This window comes from Acinonyx jubatus, chromosome E4, assembly GCF_027475565.1.
Source record: "Acinonyx jubatus isolate Ajub_Pintada_27869175 chromosome E4, VMU_Ajub_asm_v1.0, whole genome shotgun sequence".
NCBI classification, from domain to species: domain Eukaryota; kingdom Metazoa; phylum Chordata; class Mammalia; order Carnivora; family Felidae; genus Acinonyx; species Acinonyx jubatus.
Window position 1 is genome coordinate 16,284,316 of NC_069395.1, and position 16,757 is coordinate 16,301,072.

Sequence of the window (16,757 nt, forward strand, 5' to 3'; positions counted from 1 at the left end):
ATAAACTCTGTTAAATTCTATCCTAACAAATTGCTTAACAACAGTGCCAGAATGAGTATCTTGCTTTTTCTACAGCTGGTTCAATATAATATTACCAGTTAACCTTTTTATCTGGAACATTGCTATTTTTAATACTATTGTTATTGACTCTCTTCTCCCTTATCTATGTAAAACTAGGGAAAGAGTACATATTTTTCTTTGATCTATTCACAGAAAAGGTCTTTACATAATCTGTCCAAGATTTTTCAAACAGACTTTAGGACATGAGGCGCATTTATTTGTCTCATTCAAATAAATACCATTTAAATTCCATTATAAAGTTTTATTTTGAAAATAAACGGGACAGGGTACAAATTATGAGTTCAATAAATGGCCATGCAGGTCAAGGAATACAAGAGCAAGGGCACGCTTCAGGTCGTCTTGTTGTCTCCTCCCAGCCATCACCAACCATTCTGAACTCTGTAAGTCTAACCACTAATACAATTAGTTTTGCAAATGTTTGGGATTTTTATAAATGAAGTTATATGGAATTTACCCCTTTGTGTCTGGGTTCTTTCACTTAATATTATGCCCATTTGAAACATTCATGTTAATGCATGGAACAGTAGTCCATTTATTTTCATTTCTGCTTTGTATGCTATTGTATGATTACAATATATTGATTCAATGTACACAGCTGGTAGATATTTGGGTTGTTTCCAAGTTACTATTATTATGCATACCACTGCTGTGTGCATTTATGTACATTTTGTATGCTTTTGTTTGGGTAGGTATTTGGGAGTGGATTTACTGGCTGATGAATGGGTGTGCGTGTTTTCAGCTTTGTCAGATACTATACCAAAGTTTTCAAAGTGATTGTACAAATTTCCCTTTCCAACAGGAATGAGTAAGAGATCTAATTTTTCCTGCATATCTTTGGCAATAATTGCTGTCAGCCCTTTTAACTTTAGACATTTTGTGTATTTGATGTATTCATTGTTATTATAATTTTGATTTTTTTTTCTCCTGATGACTTAGGTGATTGAACACTCTTTTATATATTTACTGGACAAATGGTTATTATTCGTTTGAAGTACCTGAACATTTAAAGTTTGCTGTCGGGGTATCTCGGTGGCTCAGTCAGGTGTCCGACTTCCACTCAGGTCATGATCTCATGGTTTGTGAGTTTGAGCCCCACATTTAGCACTGCACTGACAGCTCAGAGCCTGGAGCCTGATTCAGATTCTGTGTCTCCCTCCCTTTCTGCCCCTCCCTTGCTTATGCTCTGTCTCTCTCAAAAATAAATAAATATTAAAAATTTGTTTTCAAATAAAAAAAATAAAGTTTGCCTATATTCTATCTGTTCTTAAGGTTTTTTTTTTTTTGGTTAGTGTTCTCTATATGTTCTGATTATTAAGCCTTTTTCAATAACAAATATTGCAAATACCTTCTCACACTCTGTGATTTGTTCATTCTTTTTTCCTTAAGAGAGACAGAGAGCATGTAAGCAGGTGAAGGGGCAGAGGGAGAGAGACAGAGAATCTCAACCAGGTTCCAAGCCAGTGATTCAGGGCTTGATCCCACAACCCTGGAATCATGACCTGAACCAAAATCAAGAGTCAGATGCTCAACCAACTATAAGGCACATAGGCTTTTTAAGCTTTTTAAGATAACCTTTTTAAGATATCCTTTGAATAACATAAATTCTTTTTCTTTTTAAAAATTTGTTCAATGCTTATCTTATTTTGAGAGAGAGAGAGACAGAGAGAGTACGAGCAGGGGAGGGGCAGAGAGAGAGGCAGACACAGAATCTGAAGCAGGCTCCAGGCTCCGAGCTGTCAGCCCTGAGCCAGACGCAGGGCTCAAACCCACAGACTGCGAGAACATGACCTGAGCCGAAGTCAGACACTTAACCAACTGAGCCACCCAGGTGCCCCTGACTAACAGAAATTCTTAATTTAATATTGATCAATTTATCAATTATTTCCCTTTTGGTTCGTGCACCCTGAGTCCCATTTAATAAATCTTCTTTGGCACAATAGCGAAAAAGATATTCTATATTATTCTCTAATGCAGAGGTTAGCACACTCTATACGTAAGATCTAGATAGTAAATATTTTTGGCTTTGTGAGCCATATGATTTCTCTTGTACCTACTCAACATCGCTGTTGTGCCACAAGAGTGGTGACAGACAATACTTAAACTAGTGGGTATGGTTATGTTCCAAAAGGTATTTATTTATAGAAACTAAAAATTGAATTTCATGTATTTTTCACGTATCATAAAATGTTATTCTTTATTACACATTTTATATTGAAAAACAAAAAAAAAAGTACATTCCTTTGTTTTAATGTGTATTTATTTTCGAGAGAGAGAGAGAGACAGAGCGCAAGCTGGGTAGGGGCAGAAAGAGAGGGAGACACAGAATCCCAAGCAGGCTCCAGGCTCAGTGCTGTCAGCACAGAGCCCTACTGAGGGCTCAAACTCACAAACCCCGAGATGATGATCTGAGATGAATTAGGGCACTTAACTGAGCCATCTAGGCACCCCCAGAAAATCCATTCTTAGCTCACAAACCATACTAAAGCAAGTGGCAAGCTGGTTTTGGCCTGCAGGTAATTTCTTGACAATCCTTGCTATCCTTTCACATTTATATTTACAATGTACTTTCCGTTGAGTTTGGTATGTGATATGATACAGAGAAGTCAAATAGAAGCTGGAGAGGGTTTATAAATCCAACTGTCCTACTTGCATATACTGATAATCCATGTGCCACTGCTCTACTGTGCTACCTTTGCTCAGTTGTCATTGCATCTGTGGTGCTGTTTCTAGATTTTCCACTTTTTCCATTTTTCTGTGTGTCCATACTTGGAATCAAACCACATCTTCTAAATTGTTATTAAAAAAAAAAAAAAGAACTTAGCATCCAGTAGAATAATTTCTCCCCCTTTGTCCATCTTCAAGATTTTCTTGGCTTTTCCTAGTCTTTACCTTTCCAAATGTATTTTAGAAATTATCTATTCTGAAAATTTATTCTGAGATTATTGTTGGGATTATATTGAATCTAAAGCTCCATTTGGAAACTGAGTTTTCAAACCTATGAACATAATATACACCTCTGTTTATTTAGGTCCTCTTTAATTCCACTAATTATATTTATTTTTAGTATAGGGAGCTTCTATAATTTTTACACGATTTATCCTTCAATATTTGATGTTTCTTGATGTTATTATAGATTATATATTTAAAGTTCTCTTTAGGAATGGTCCTGGTATATGGAATATGTATATATATGGAGAGAGAGAGAGAGAGAGCTTGATTTAATTTTAAGTCACATCCATAGTCTAGTTTATATTTGTTTATATACACAATCATGTCATCTACAAATAATGATAATTATATTTATTTGTTTCCAATCCTCAAATCCTTTGTTCATTTCCTTGCCCTTTTACACTGACTAAATGCTGTACTACAGTGTCACATTGAAAGTATGATATGGGGTACATGGGTGGTTCAGTTAGTTAAGCATTCAACTTTGGCTCAGGTCATGATCTCTCAGTTTGTGAGTTTGAGCCCTGCATCTGGCTCTGAGCTGTCAGAGCCTGGAGCTTGGCAGATTCTGTGTCTCCCTCTCTCTCTGCCCCTCTCCTACTTGTGTTCTCTCTCTCTCAAAAATAAATAAACATTAAAAAAATTTTTTTTAAAAAAGCATGATAATAGACATCTTGATCTCACAGGAAAACTTCAATGTTTCACACTCAGGTATGATTCATAGATACTTTTATTCAGAAGTTTACTTCTATTCTTATTTTGCTTAAAATTTTTTATCATGGGGCTCCTGGGTGGCTCACTCGGTTAAGCCTCTGAATTCAGTTCAGGTTATGATCTCACGGTTTGTGAGTTCAAGCCCCGCATTTGGCTCTGTGCTGACAGCTCAGAACCTGGAACCTGCTTCAGATTTTGTGTCCCTCTCTCGCTCTCTGCCTCTCCCCCACTTGTGCTCTGTCTCTCTTTCTATCTCTCAAAGATAAATAAACATTAAGAAAATATTTTTATCATAAGGATTTTGTGTTAAATTTTATCAATGGTCTTTCTACATGTATTGAGATGATTATTTCATTTTTTTCCCCCTTATTGACATGATGAATTTTCATTGATTTTTGAATGATAGCTAAGATTTAATTCCTGGAATAAACCCAACTTGATTTTGATGTACTTTTATTTATTTATTTATTTATTTATTTATTTATTTATTTATTTATTTTTAGTTTTATTAGAGAGAGAGAGAGAGAGAGAGAGAGAGAGAGAGAATTTTCAGCAGACTCCATGCTCAGCCCAGAAGCTGATCTGGGGCTCCATCCCACACCCTGGAAACAAGACCTGAGTTGAAATCAAGAGTTGGATGTTCAACCAACTGAGCCACTTACACGTCCCTTGATGTACTTTTTTTTTAAACTAATACCACTGGATTAATTTTACTAATATTTTATTTGAGATTTCGGCATCTAAGTTCATGAGAAACATTGGTTTGAAATTTTTCTTTGTTGAAATATCCTTGTCAGGTTTGGGTATCAAGTTTGTGCCAATTTCATAAAAAGAGCTATAAAGTGAGGCCCTTTTTGCATTCTCTAAACGAACGTTTAGAAAATCAGTGCTATTTTTTCCCTAAAAGTCTACAACCATTTACCAGTAGAGGCATTTAGGCTTGGATCTTTTTTTGTAGTTTAAATACTGACTTCACTTTCATGGTACAATTATTCTTTGAGATAGGATATTCTTTGAGATAGCATCGTTCACACTCTCTATTTCTTCATGTTTTAGTTTTAGTGATTTGATTCTTCGCAGATATTTGTCCATTTCACATAAGATTTTAAATTCATGGGAAATATTCATTTTACCAAATCCTTTTGCAATCCTATATTGGTTCTAAGCTGATGTCCTCTTTTTCTTCACTGATTTTGAAAATTTTTGTTTTCTTTCTTATTTCTTTATAGATCTTGACAGTGATTTATCAACATTATTAGAGTTTTCAAAGCATCATCTTTGATTTAGTTTATTTTTTATTGTATGTTTTTTATTTTGATTTGTGTTTAAAGATTTTCTTCTTTCTACTTTATTTGGTTTTAATTTTCTATTATTTTTCTTACGTCTTAAAATGAATTTCTACATTTCTGATTTTGAGCCTTTTTAAAAAATATATACTTTTAATGCTATAAAGTGCCCTCCAACCTTGGTATACTTAAGTCTAACAAAGTTTCTTATGTGTATTAATCTCTCCGTTGTGTTGTACATCCTTTTTTTTTTTCCTGTGTGTGCGCTAATCTGTATATTTTCTATTGACCCACTTTCTGCTGTACTAACCCCTACAACAAGCAATAGCAAGTAGTGGTAAGCCTTCCTAGCAAAACAGATGATATGCCTGTTTAAATTTTATGGATTTTCAAGTTCTTAAATTAACTAAATGTACTTTTAATGAGATTGCTGTAATGTCATAGGCTTATACGAATACCTTCCTATGAATTAGACTTCTGTTTTACTAGTGTAGTGCTCAAAATGAGAGTGCAAAACTGTAAAACTTCAGCATTTTATGGAAGTATATGTTATAGTGCTCAAGCTCAATATGAGAAAATGACATAAAGTTTCATAATGGGTTTATTTTTAGTGGAAGATAAAATGGAATATTCAAGCAAGTACGATGTGGTACTTTAAAGTGAACACAGAATACTTCTGCAAATTGTTTTTCCATTATAGTTCTGACAGATTTTTTAAAAATTCACTCCATTGCTTCAGTATTGCAGTTGTGGATACAATTATACACACGTTGCTGAGTGCTTGGGATGACGGGTAAAATCCATTTCAAGTGCAGGTGCAATTTTATGACTCAAAGACTTAAATAAAGGCTCTAAAAGTATTCTTCACAGAACATGACTTGATTGTACAATCTTTGCACACAGAATTCTTTCAATAAAATCAACAACAGTTTTGTTTGTGAACAGGATACGTGGTTAGTGAAGTTTTTAAAGCAATATAATGACTTTTTTTGTGTGTACACGTTGTTGAAGTCATGGCTTTGGCTTTTTTCATTCCTTTACTGGAAACATGAAGGAGGGATATCCAGTGTATACAAATTCATTTGGATCTTTGCAATTTGTTTTTAGATTTTTATCTGTTTAGATTGTTTTTGTATTATATTTACATGATATATGTTTGGAACAGCAAACGTCATGCTTTTTGACAGAGGCACAAATTTATTCACAGATAATTCATATGTATAAGAGAAATAAAACATATTGAACCAAGGGCTCACAAAATTCTTTGACATTTTCCTTTAACAAATCTAGATTGTTGGGAAACTGAAAAATTGATGTTAATGACTTATTTGAAAATCCAATGTCTTCATATTATTAATATGTCATTTTCAAAATTCACATAGAGAGGTATACTGATATGACACAAAATTCTGTATAACCCTTCAATAAGCTGCCTTTGACTTTTTTGACATTGTCATTTTGATTTTTTTCCATTTTTTTTCTAAGTTAAATTTCTTTTGTATGTTCATAGAGTGCAGGAGTCTAGGTAAGAGAAGTAATACTTTAATATACTTGTTTAATCATAATTGCTATGCTTGTTTTATACATTTCTACTATGTGGTGGAAGAATCCACCCAAATACTTTTTTGTTTGTTTTGTTTCATTTTGTTTTTGTTTTCCTTTGTTTCCCCTGGGGGAAATTTTTTTTTCTTTAATTGGGAATTAAGATATAATTGTTTATTTTGAATAAATTGACACCACTGGATTGAAGTATGATTCAATTTGTAATCAGTTTTGCTGTTTCCATGTGGCCAGTACCATGGGGTCATGTGGAAGGGCATCGTGTGAAATCTAGACAGAGTGAATGAGTTTGGCCCTCTGCCCTGTCAGCCTAAATCAGAACATCTGCTAGGTCAGGGAGAGGAGAGCTTGGAAGGGTATGGAAAATGTATGACATCTTAAGTGATTATGAATAAACCAAAAGCTGGATCAATGCTACTTTTGTCTATCAGGAGGGGATTTTCCTGTATTTGCACTTTTAGGAAGACATACATTAAATCGGATGTGGAATAATAGTTAAGCACCAGAGTGGTATTCTTTACTGTGGGCCAGAGATGGTTCATGAGACTATAATTTGGATAATATTACAACTAACATTTATTATACTCTTTACAAGAGCTAGGACTTTTCTTGACCCATTACACGTATTAGTTGGGTTAGTTACCAACAAGCCTATAGGAAGGGTACTATTAATATCCTTATTTAAGGGGCGCCTGGGTGGCGCAGTCGGTTAAGCGTCCGACTTCAGCCAGGTCACGATCTCGCGGTCAGGGAGTTCGAGCCCCGTGTCAGGCTCTGGGCTGATGGCTCAGAGCCTGGAGCCTGTTTCCGATTCTGTGTCTCCCTCTCTCTCTGCCCCTCGCCCGTTCATGCTCTGTCTCTCTCTGTCCCAAAAATAAATAAACGTTGAAAAAAAATCCTTATTTAATAGATGAGCAAAATAGAACATATAGTAGTTAAATAATTTGCTCCAGGTAAGTTATTACTTGCTTGTCTAATAATACTTGGGTGATTTGTCCTTCAAGACTATGGATCTCTTTTGTTTGGGAGACAAGAGCCCTGTAGAAGCAGAATTTAGGACTTTATTCCCTCCTTACCCTTTTCCTCTGATCTTACACACATAACTGCAAATACCTTAGAAAAAGAAGTCTTCTAGACTTTGCCTTCCCCCCATTCCATGGCTTGGAATCTCTAGTCTTAACCAGTTTCTCTGGTGTTTTCTGTCCTATTGTTTCACCTGTTTCCTTTTTCTCAGGCCCTTCTACTTGACGTTTTGTTACACGGTGGTGTTACTCTTTGTTTTGATTGTACCACAAGTGTCCCTTGTCAGTATCTCAGCATCATAAAATGCTCCCCATTGCCCAGGTAGGATAGAGAATGAAGATAAGGCAAAAATGAAAAAGAACAATACTTTTGAACTAGACACCTTGATAACATTAAATAAAAAAGAACTGAGGTGCCAAGGCACCTGGGTGGTTCAGTCAGTTAAGCATCTGACTCTTGATTTCAGCTCAAGAAATGAGCTGATCCCAACGGTTCATGAGATTGAGCCCCACATAGGGCTCTGCTGACAACCTGAAGCCTGTTTGGGATTCTCTCTCTCTCTCTCTCTCTCTTCTGCTGCTCCCCTGCTCGTGTGCACTCTCTCTCTTAAAATTAATAAATAAACCTTAAAAAACAAAAAGAACTGAGGTGAATAAGTTGGAAGTATAGGAAAGTTGTCCTACTTGAGATTTAAGATTCTAGATCAGGATTAATTTGGGCTGATAATATAATCCAGAACAGATTTGGAGGGAGTAAATACATTGGGACTAGCATGGGCTATATTATTGCATCTTAAAAATAGACACTGGTGTAACAGTTAATGTTAGTCAACATTTGGAATTAAAAAGTTAAGTGAACAAGATACTAAATTCTTTAAAGAATGGTAAGAATTCACTACGTGGTTGGTATATAGTAATAGCAACGAGAGGGAAAGGTGATATATCCAGTGGGTACAGCACTCAAAGAAGGAATGTCTTGTTCTATTTTGTTGTTGCATGTGCATTTGCAGACAGTTCCACAAACACCAACATTTTCTGATAAATATTTAGTTCAAAATAGTAGCCCTGCCTCTGGTAGTGCTCATTTGATTATGTTAACTAAAATACCCATGAAAGATTCTTCTTTTAGCATTTGTGGCACCCAGAGTAGGTCTGGGTCTGAATATTTTGAAATCATAAATTAAGCTATGACCAATGTTTGACCTCTGTAGCTCATTCCCTGGGCACATTCCTGCTCCATGGAGGCAAAAGGAAATGTGTTCTGCCGCAGGCAACCCCTGCCTTGGCTTGATCTGGGCGGAGATCTGTTTGGACAGGCAGATGCAAACAAGTCCAGTTCCTCAAGGGGCCAGGTCAGCTAGGCTTCCCCGCTGCCCTTACCCCACCTCATTTCACTTTTCTATGAATTGTCCAGACACTTCCAAGTACCTCCTAAAACACATGGGGGCGGGGAGGGGATGGCTGGAGAGAGCATTGTTACCTATGGTACCAGTCTGCCTAGACTTCTGTTTTGGGTGATTTGAGGCAGTAAAATAATAATAATAATAAAGCCACTTCTTCTCTCTGGTTTCCTTCTGCACATACTAAAGTACTCTTAACCTCATCTATGCTGGTAGTGGGGAATGGAAGGAGACAGCAGAAATTACTAGTTTAGATAGATAAATTCTTTTTCCTAATTCCCATAAACTCAACCATTAATGAACTTTCAAAAATCATTTTTATTATACTGAAATACTGGGAACTATTAGTGCCCTGGTCTTAGGTCAATATTGTCTACAAAGAAAACAAACAAACAAACAAACCTCCAGCAATAGTTAAAGCTACAACAAACAGCAAAATGAAACAGAAAACCTGGACACCCTCAGATTGTTCTGCTATAATTGCTAAATATGATAGGATGGTGGAGACTCTGTTGAGATCTATCAAAAACCGTGGTGACTCAATAATTTTATGTTCAGCCAAACAGTCTTTTATATGTGAATATAAAACTAAGAAATATACTACATGTTAATTTCTATAAAATATTAGAAGATAGGTTTCCACTAGATGACAGCTCTGTTTAAAAATGGGTGTGCTTCACTTATTAAAGGACTCAAAATGAAGCAAAAATCAGTTGAAATCAAATATCCAAATATTTCATGTAGGACTGTTTGTGAAAATAAATAACAGTATTGCTGCAATAATCCTCATATCAAATCTTATATTTTACTTACCAACAACATTCACCAAGTAAGTTAGAACAATATGGGAGAGAGTAAAATGTGAGAATCTTGAGATTGCAATTTCATTTTTGACTTCATCATTTTAAGAAAGACAAATTAAATAATGTGTTAAAAATGAGTAAGTTTAGCCATCTGTAAGTAGACTTTGTCAAAGAGTTCCCATTAAAAATGGCAACCTTACTCCTATATTCTCCACTTCGAAGACCTATAGCTTAAAACTACTGACAAGGCAATTTTTTGAAAGCATAAAGCCACAATTACTCAAAAACAAGAATGAAAACATTTTTGGAGGAAGTTAATTATCACAGAGCAAGTGTGTTTTGTAGTAACTGCCTTAAAGATTAAATAGAAGTTTAGCCATAAACAATAGTGGGGAAAATAGAAAACCAGCTTGAAATGCAAGACAGAATTCTCAGAATACTCAGGGACTGGCGCCAATGGTTGCCTTGGACTTAAAGATGAAGGGCACATGGAATACGTAAGGAGTGCTATAAATCTCTTTGAAGATTAGATTCTCAATTTCTCTACTAATACGGAGATTCTTTGTCAAAATGCCCCACAAAGTCATCATGTAGTTAATTTCAATGACCTAACAACATGCTGAAAACTTCCCATCACCTTTTATGTGTGTGTGTGTGTGTGTGTGTGTGTGTGTGTGTGTGTGTGTATTAAGGATTAGCAGACAACTTCCAGTCACCTTTATATATATGCATATATATATGTATATATATATAAAGCATTAGCAGACAATGAAAATTACCAGATATCTGAGGAAAATCTCTAATAAGGAAAAGAGAGAACAAAATAAATAAGTTAAAGAAACTTTGAGAAAACAGAGCTCTTTTTGTAGGACAAGAAAACTTCAAAAACGATTTGCATTATAGCTTTAGGTAAATAAATAAAGATACTGCATTATTTAAGCAAGCACAGAATGTAGTAAGACAGAAAGATTTACAGAACAAAAATTAACTTTTGGAAATTGCAACAAAGAAAGAAGAAATGAAAACAGAATGCTTGGAAGGTAAATTTGAGGGGAACTCACAAGAAATAAAGCAAAGCAATGGAGTTGCATAATAGAAAATTAGGAAACTGGCTGACAAGGGCAATAGCCAAATAATATGAGTTCTATAATGACTTTAAAGGAAAACAGACCTGAGAAAATCATCAATAAAATATTTTAAGAAAATTGAATAGAACTAAAGATATGAATTGACAGGGGAAAACAACCTGATAAGTATCTGGCATGATGAATGAAGGTCAAATCTTTCTGAGAATCCTGTAGACAAAGAGGAGACTCTATAAGCTTCTATTTAAAAATGTTGATTTGCGTAAGTATTTTTATTGAGATATAATCGACACATAGCATTGTGTAAGTTTAAAATGTCTGATGTGTTGATTTGATAGATTTCTATATGGCAATATGATTTCCACTGCAACATTAGCGAACACCTCTATCATGTCACGTAATTATCATTTCTTTTTTGTGGTGAGAGTATTTTACATCTGGTCTTCTAGGAACTGAAGTGTATAATACAATATTGCTGACAATAACAACTATGCTGTATATTAGATATCCAGAATTTATGCATCTTATAACTAAAAAAAATTATATTCTTTAACAACTTCTCCCCAGCACCTGGTAATTTCCCCACCCCCAGCACCTGGTAACCACCATTCTACTCTCTACTTCTTTGAGTTCAGATTTTTAGAGTCCACATGTGATATCACATAGTATTTATCTTCCCTGTCTGCCTTACTTCACTGAGTATATTGCCCTCAAAATCCATCCATGTTGTCGCAAATGACAATTCCTTCTTTTTCACAGCTTGATAATACTCCTTTATCTACACAGTCAGTTCCTAATTTATGATGGTTCAACTTAATGATTTTTAAACTTTACAATGGTGAGAAAGTGATATGCATTGAGCAGAAACTGTACCTTGAATTTTGATATTTTTTTTCCTAGACTAGAGATATGCTGTATGATACTCTCCTGTGGTGCTGAGCAGCTCCCAGTCAGGTACATGATCACAAATGTAAACAACTGATACACTAATAACCATTCTGTATGCATAAAAACATTCCATTATTTTCACTTTCAGCATAGTACTTAATAAATTACATGAGATATCCACACTTTATTACAAAATAGATTTTGAATTACATAATTTTGCCCAATTTTAAGCTAATGTAAGTGGTCAGAGCCCATTTAAGGTAGATTCGCTAATCTGTGATGTTTGGTAGGTTAGAGGTGCTAAATACATTTACAACTTTGCTATTTTCAATTTATGATGGGTTTTTGGGGATGAAACCCCATCATAAGTCAGGGAATATGTGTGTGTGTGTGTGTGTGTGTGTGTGTGTGTGTGTGTGTATTCTTTATATACATATTCTTTACTCATTCATCTATGGACAGACACTTAGGTTGTTTCCACATCTTAGCTATTATGAATCATGTAAACATATGAATCCTATAAACATAGGAGGGCAGATATCTTTTCTCTTTTTAATTTTTTTAATGTTTTTATTTATTTTTGAGACAGAGAGAGACAGAGCATGAGCAGGGGAGGGGCAGAGAGACAGGGAGACACAGAATCCGAAGCAGGCTCCAAGCTCTGTGATGTCAGCACAGAGCCGGACATGGGCCTCAAACTCACAGACTGTGAGATCATGACCTGAGCTGAAGTCAGACACTTAACCAACTGAGCCACCCAGGTGCCCCACAGGTATCTTTTCAATATTTTGTTCCATTTTCTTTGTCTATATTCCCAGAAGTTGGATTGCTGGATTATATGGTAGTTTTATTTTGATTTTTTTGAGGAATCCATAGTTTTCCATAGTGGCTGAATCAATTTACATTCCCACCAACAGTGCTCAAGGATTCTTTTTTCTCCACTTCCTTGTCAACACTTGTTATCTCTTGTCTTCATAATGATAACCATCCTAACAGGTAGGAAGTGATATCTCATTGAGGTCTCTAGTGACTAGTGATGTTAAGCATCTTTTCATGTACCGGTTGGCCATTTGGATGTCTTCTTTGGGAAATATCTGTTCAGTTCCTCTGCCCATTTTTAATCCTTGTAGAGACATAGAAATATTAGTTGTTTCTCAACACTTCTTTCCCTAACTTCCTTATTTCATTCAATAGAATCATTACTTCAATTGCCCAGTCTCAGTCTTTCTTTTTCACACATGATATTCATTTATTATCAAATTCTGCCAACTCTTCTTTCAAAGTAGATCCAGATTTCAATCATTTCTTACCATCTTCTCTGCTAACCCTTTGGTTCAATTTACCATCCATCTCACCTGGATTAATGTAAATAACTTCTTAAATGACCTCACTGCCCCTGACCCTGCACAAAAATGTCCCTGCGTGTGGCAGTCCAAATAATCCTTTAATGTGCTAATATATCCCATTTCTCTGTCTTGGGGTGTTTGTCTTACCCCGAGAAAGCTATTAAGTTTTTTCAGCATGAAGTATACAGTTCTACATGACCCTGGACTCCATGACTTTTCTGACCTCCCCTACTACTTTTCCCCTTACTTGTTCTCTTCTCCCCATTATGGACTCTTTGGTTGTGTAAACACAGGACCACTTGAGAACACTTCGTGACCTTGGCCTAGAATATTCTTTCGGCAAATACTCAGAAAGCTAGTTTATTTACCTCCTTTGAGACTGTGCCAATGCCACCTATCTGAGATGCACACTTTTTCTCTGCCCTGCTTTACATACCACAGATGTATTGTTTCTTTATTGTCAGCTTCTTACCACCAGAAGATAAACTCCATGAGGGCAAGGACACTGTTTTATGCATGGTTGTATCCCCAGTTAGTAGAAGAGTGGTTGGCACAGAAGAAAAAAATATATTCTTTTTAAGTGAATAAATATTAAACATCAAAATTTGCAGACCAGATTCATAATGAATTCAACTGTAAACAGAAAATATACACAGAAAATGTAAAAGAAATGTGGGGAGTGTTTGAAAATGAAATGCATTCTAAAGGAAAGCAGAGGCTGAAATACTAACATTATGAAAGATGCAATTTCAAATAGAAATTATAAAGAGATAGAATATATTGAGAAGTACAATTTTCAATTGTAACATTGTTACCATGAAATGTCATGACTATTTTCCACTAAATATTATCTGGACTCAAATATATATATACAGTTAAAGGTTTAGAAATTAAATAAAAACTGAAATTTCACAAGGCATCTTGAGGAGGTACCATGGTTTTCTACTATCAGTTTCTTTCTCTTCTATTTCTTAGCAACTGATTTTCTCATAAATGCATAACATTAAGTGGAGATTTTTCTCAGACAGAATGATTTAGAGAAAATTCTCCTTGGAATTTTAGAAATTTACAGCTTTTGTGTCATGTTGCCCGACAGTATCCCTGTTGCCTCTAGTGATAAATGTTGTGTTTGGGGTTAGGAAAAGTTTACTTACCTGAGAAATACGACTTCTGTCTCTTCTGTTCTCCCTCTGGCTAGCCAGTTTCTATATCTTATTCAATTTTTTTGTTAGGTGTAGCACAGGTCCAATTTAAATGCAATAATAAATCCAGTCATTTTCTTTTACTTTTATTCTTCTAAAGTGATACAGAAATAAAATTGCATACAGAATTACCTTTCCAGTATCTTACAATGACTAAAACACTGAAGCTTCTTTCATTTTTTCATTTTTGTAGCTGACTTGCATATTTTTATCAATTCATTATTTCGTCCTATTTTCTTTACTTCTCACATGTAGTTGTCAAACCATTATTAGGCACTGGGTGGCTGGGATATTGCCTTTTCTCTCCTCAAGACTAATTTATAGTCATGTTTTCTTTTCAGAAACCATCTTTCTTTTTAATCATCTGCAACTAATCTTTACATTTTTGTTAGGTAATTTGATAGCATTTGATATATTGCTGTAATTATTTTAATAATAAAACCAAATTATTGTATGGCTATTGTCTCAGAAAAGTTCTTATGAGATGAAATTGAACTAAAGCCTGTATTATAATTAAGGACTTCAGGGAAAAAGGCTTAGATATGCAATTAACAAGCTTAAGCATACAAAGAAAACCTCTTTAGTTTAAAAAGGGGAGATTTAAGGGATTTCACTTTGATTTTTCCCACTGATCATGTTAAAAGTGACCTTGAGATGTACCTTTTTCAAAGAAAATGCCAGTTTGGTGTTCTTGTTCCAAATGTTGTCAGGACACCTTTGAGTTCAAAATTCCTTGAAAATTTGAAGCGTTCTAAAATATGGTTCTTGATATTTGCACATACGCAATGAGCAACCATAAACCCACATAGTTACTTAGATAGTGAACTGTGATCTGTCACATTACAAAGGGAGTATACTGTTATAGAAACCAAGCACATCATAATTTGATAAATTCAGCAATTCATAATTTCCAATCCATTGCTAAAATGCTCATTTTCCTTAAGCCAATGCTAGCAAATACCTAGGAGGGCAAAGGTAGGCTTTTTTTAAAAAAAAATTTTAACGTTTATTTTTGAGAAGAGAGAGACAGCATGAGCAGGGGAGGAGAGAGAAAGAGGGAGACACAGAATCGGAAACAGGCTCTAGGCCCTGAGCTGTCAGCACAGCACAACACGGGGCTCGAACTCACAAGCTGTGAGATCATGACCTGAGCCGAAACCGGATGCTTAACCGACTGAGCCACCCAGGAGCCCCCAAACATACGCTTTAAATCATTATGAATATTGCTTTCCTCTTACCTCTATTAATTTCCTACTTTCTGTATTATTTCAGCATCTCAACTTCGTTCTCTGCACATCTGTCCCTCTGTAACTTTTCTAATATAAATATCAGTATTAGCAATAGATCAGACCTCTTTTTATTGTGTTATTGTATCCTTCTTTAAAGTCAAACTATGAATGACAGGATGTATTATTTTGTGGGCAAATTGCCTTTGATGAACAAATTGCTTGAACCACTCATTAGGTGGAGAAAGATTCCGGGGGTTTGTCTGGACTTAGAATGCAAGGAAACCATTATCCGTTAGTGAAGGCTGCTTCGGGGCGAAGGGATAGAACAATGTGACTTGCATAACAGGGAATCCTTGCTATCCACTCCCTTCCCCCCTGGCACATTAAGATAAATGAGCGTCACCACTTGCTGGAAATGATTCTATCCTGGTCTATTCTACGTCTTCACTCTGAAATTTCCTTCGTAAGGCATTTCTCCAGCTGACACACACCTTCTGATCCATCACTGTCTCTCTGCAGCACAGATACTGTGCTAACAGTAAGTCCACGTTGTCTACTACATTAGCTCAAGGATTGCTACCCAGCTTGTGCCCTGTAGTGAGAAATGCCCGTGCCATCACCATCCTTAAAACTCCTACAGCCCTGCTGGCGTTCATGCATCGCCATCCTTAGAACTGGGAACCTCGTAAGCCGTACTGGGTTCATACATCACACCGACTGCGCACTGTATTCACGTGGCTCCCTGGCTGATGCTGTAGGGCTTCCTGCACACCCTGTCCTACTGGGCTCATCCTCCACATGTTGGCCTAGCATGGTCTTTGCTTGGTCATCTCCGTCCGTATCTCTTATTCATTTCCACAATAATACTCTAGTTGTGAAAGCTTGATAGATCTCAGGCCTCTTGCCTTTTGGACATTCTTTTTTTTTCTTTTTCTTTTTTTTTGCATTTTCTGTCTCAGAGAGTTTCTCCACTCTTATGTCTTCAATGATCACCTCTGCAGTTTTGATTGCCAATTCTACAGAATTTATGTCTTATAATAAATCAGAACACCTTAGGTAGTATTTGTATTTCTTGTGATTATGTTAGGGAAAAATCTGTTACATAGTGTTCCACAGGATTGATAAGGGAATTTCAGTCCCTGCCCCAAGCCTTCCCTTCTGGGTTCTTGTTCCCACCCTGCTTGCCTCAGGC

At 35.8% G+C, this 16,757-nt stretch overlaps 1 long non-coding RNA gene across 1 annotated transcript in view; it reads left to right on the plus strand.

Moving 5' to 3' along the window:
- The first annotated feature begins 264 nt into the window (after positions 1 to 264).
- LOC128313036 (uncharacterized) overlaps positions 265 to 16,757 on the plus strand; it is a 65,943-nt gene continuing 49,450 nt past the window's right edge. The window contains exon 1 of the long non-coding RNA XR_008293149.1: positions 265 to 461. This is a non-coding gene — a long non-coding RNA (uncharacterized LOC128313036). The remainder of the gene's footprint in view (positions 462 to 16,757) is intronic.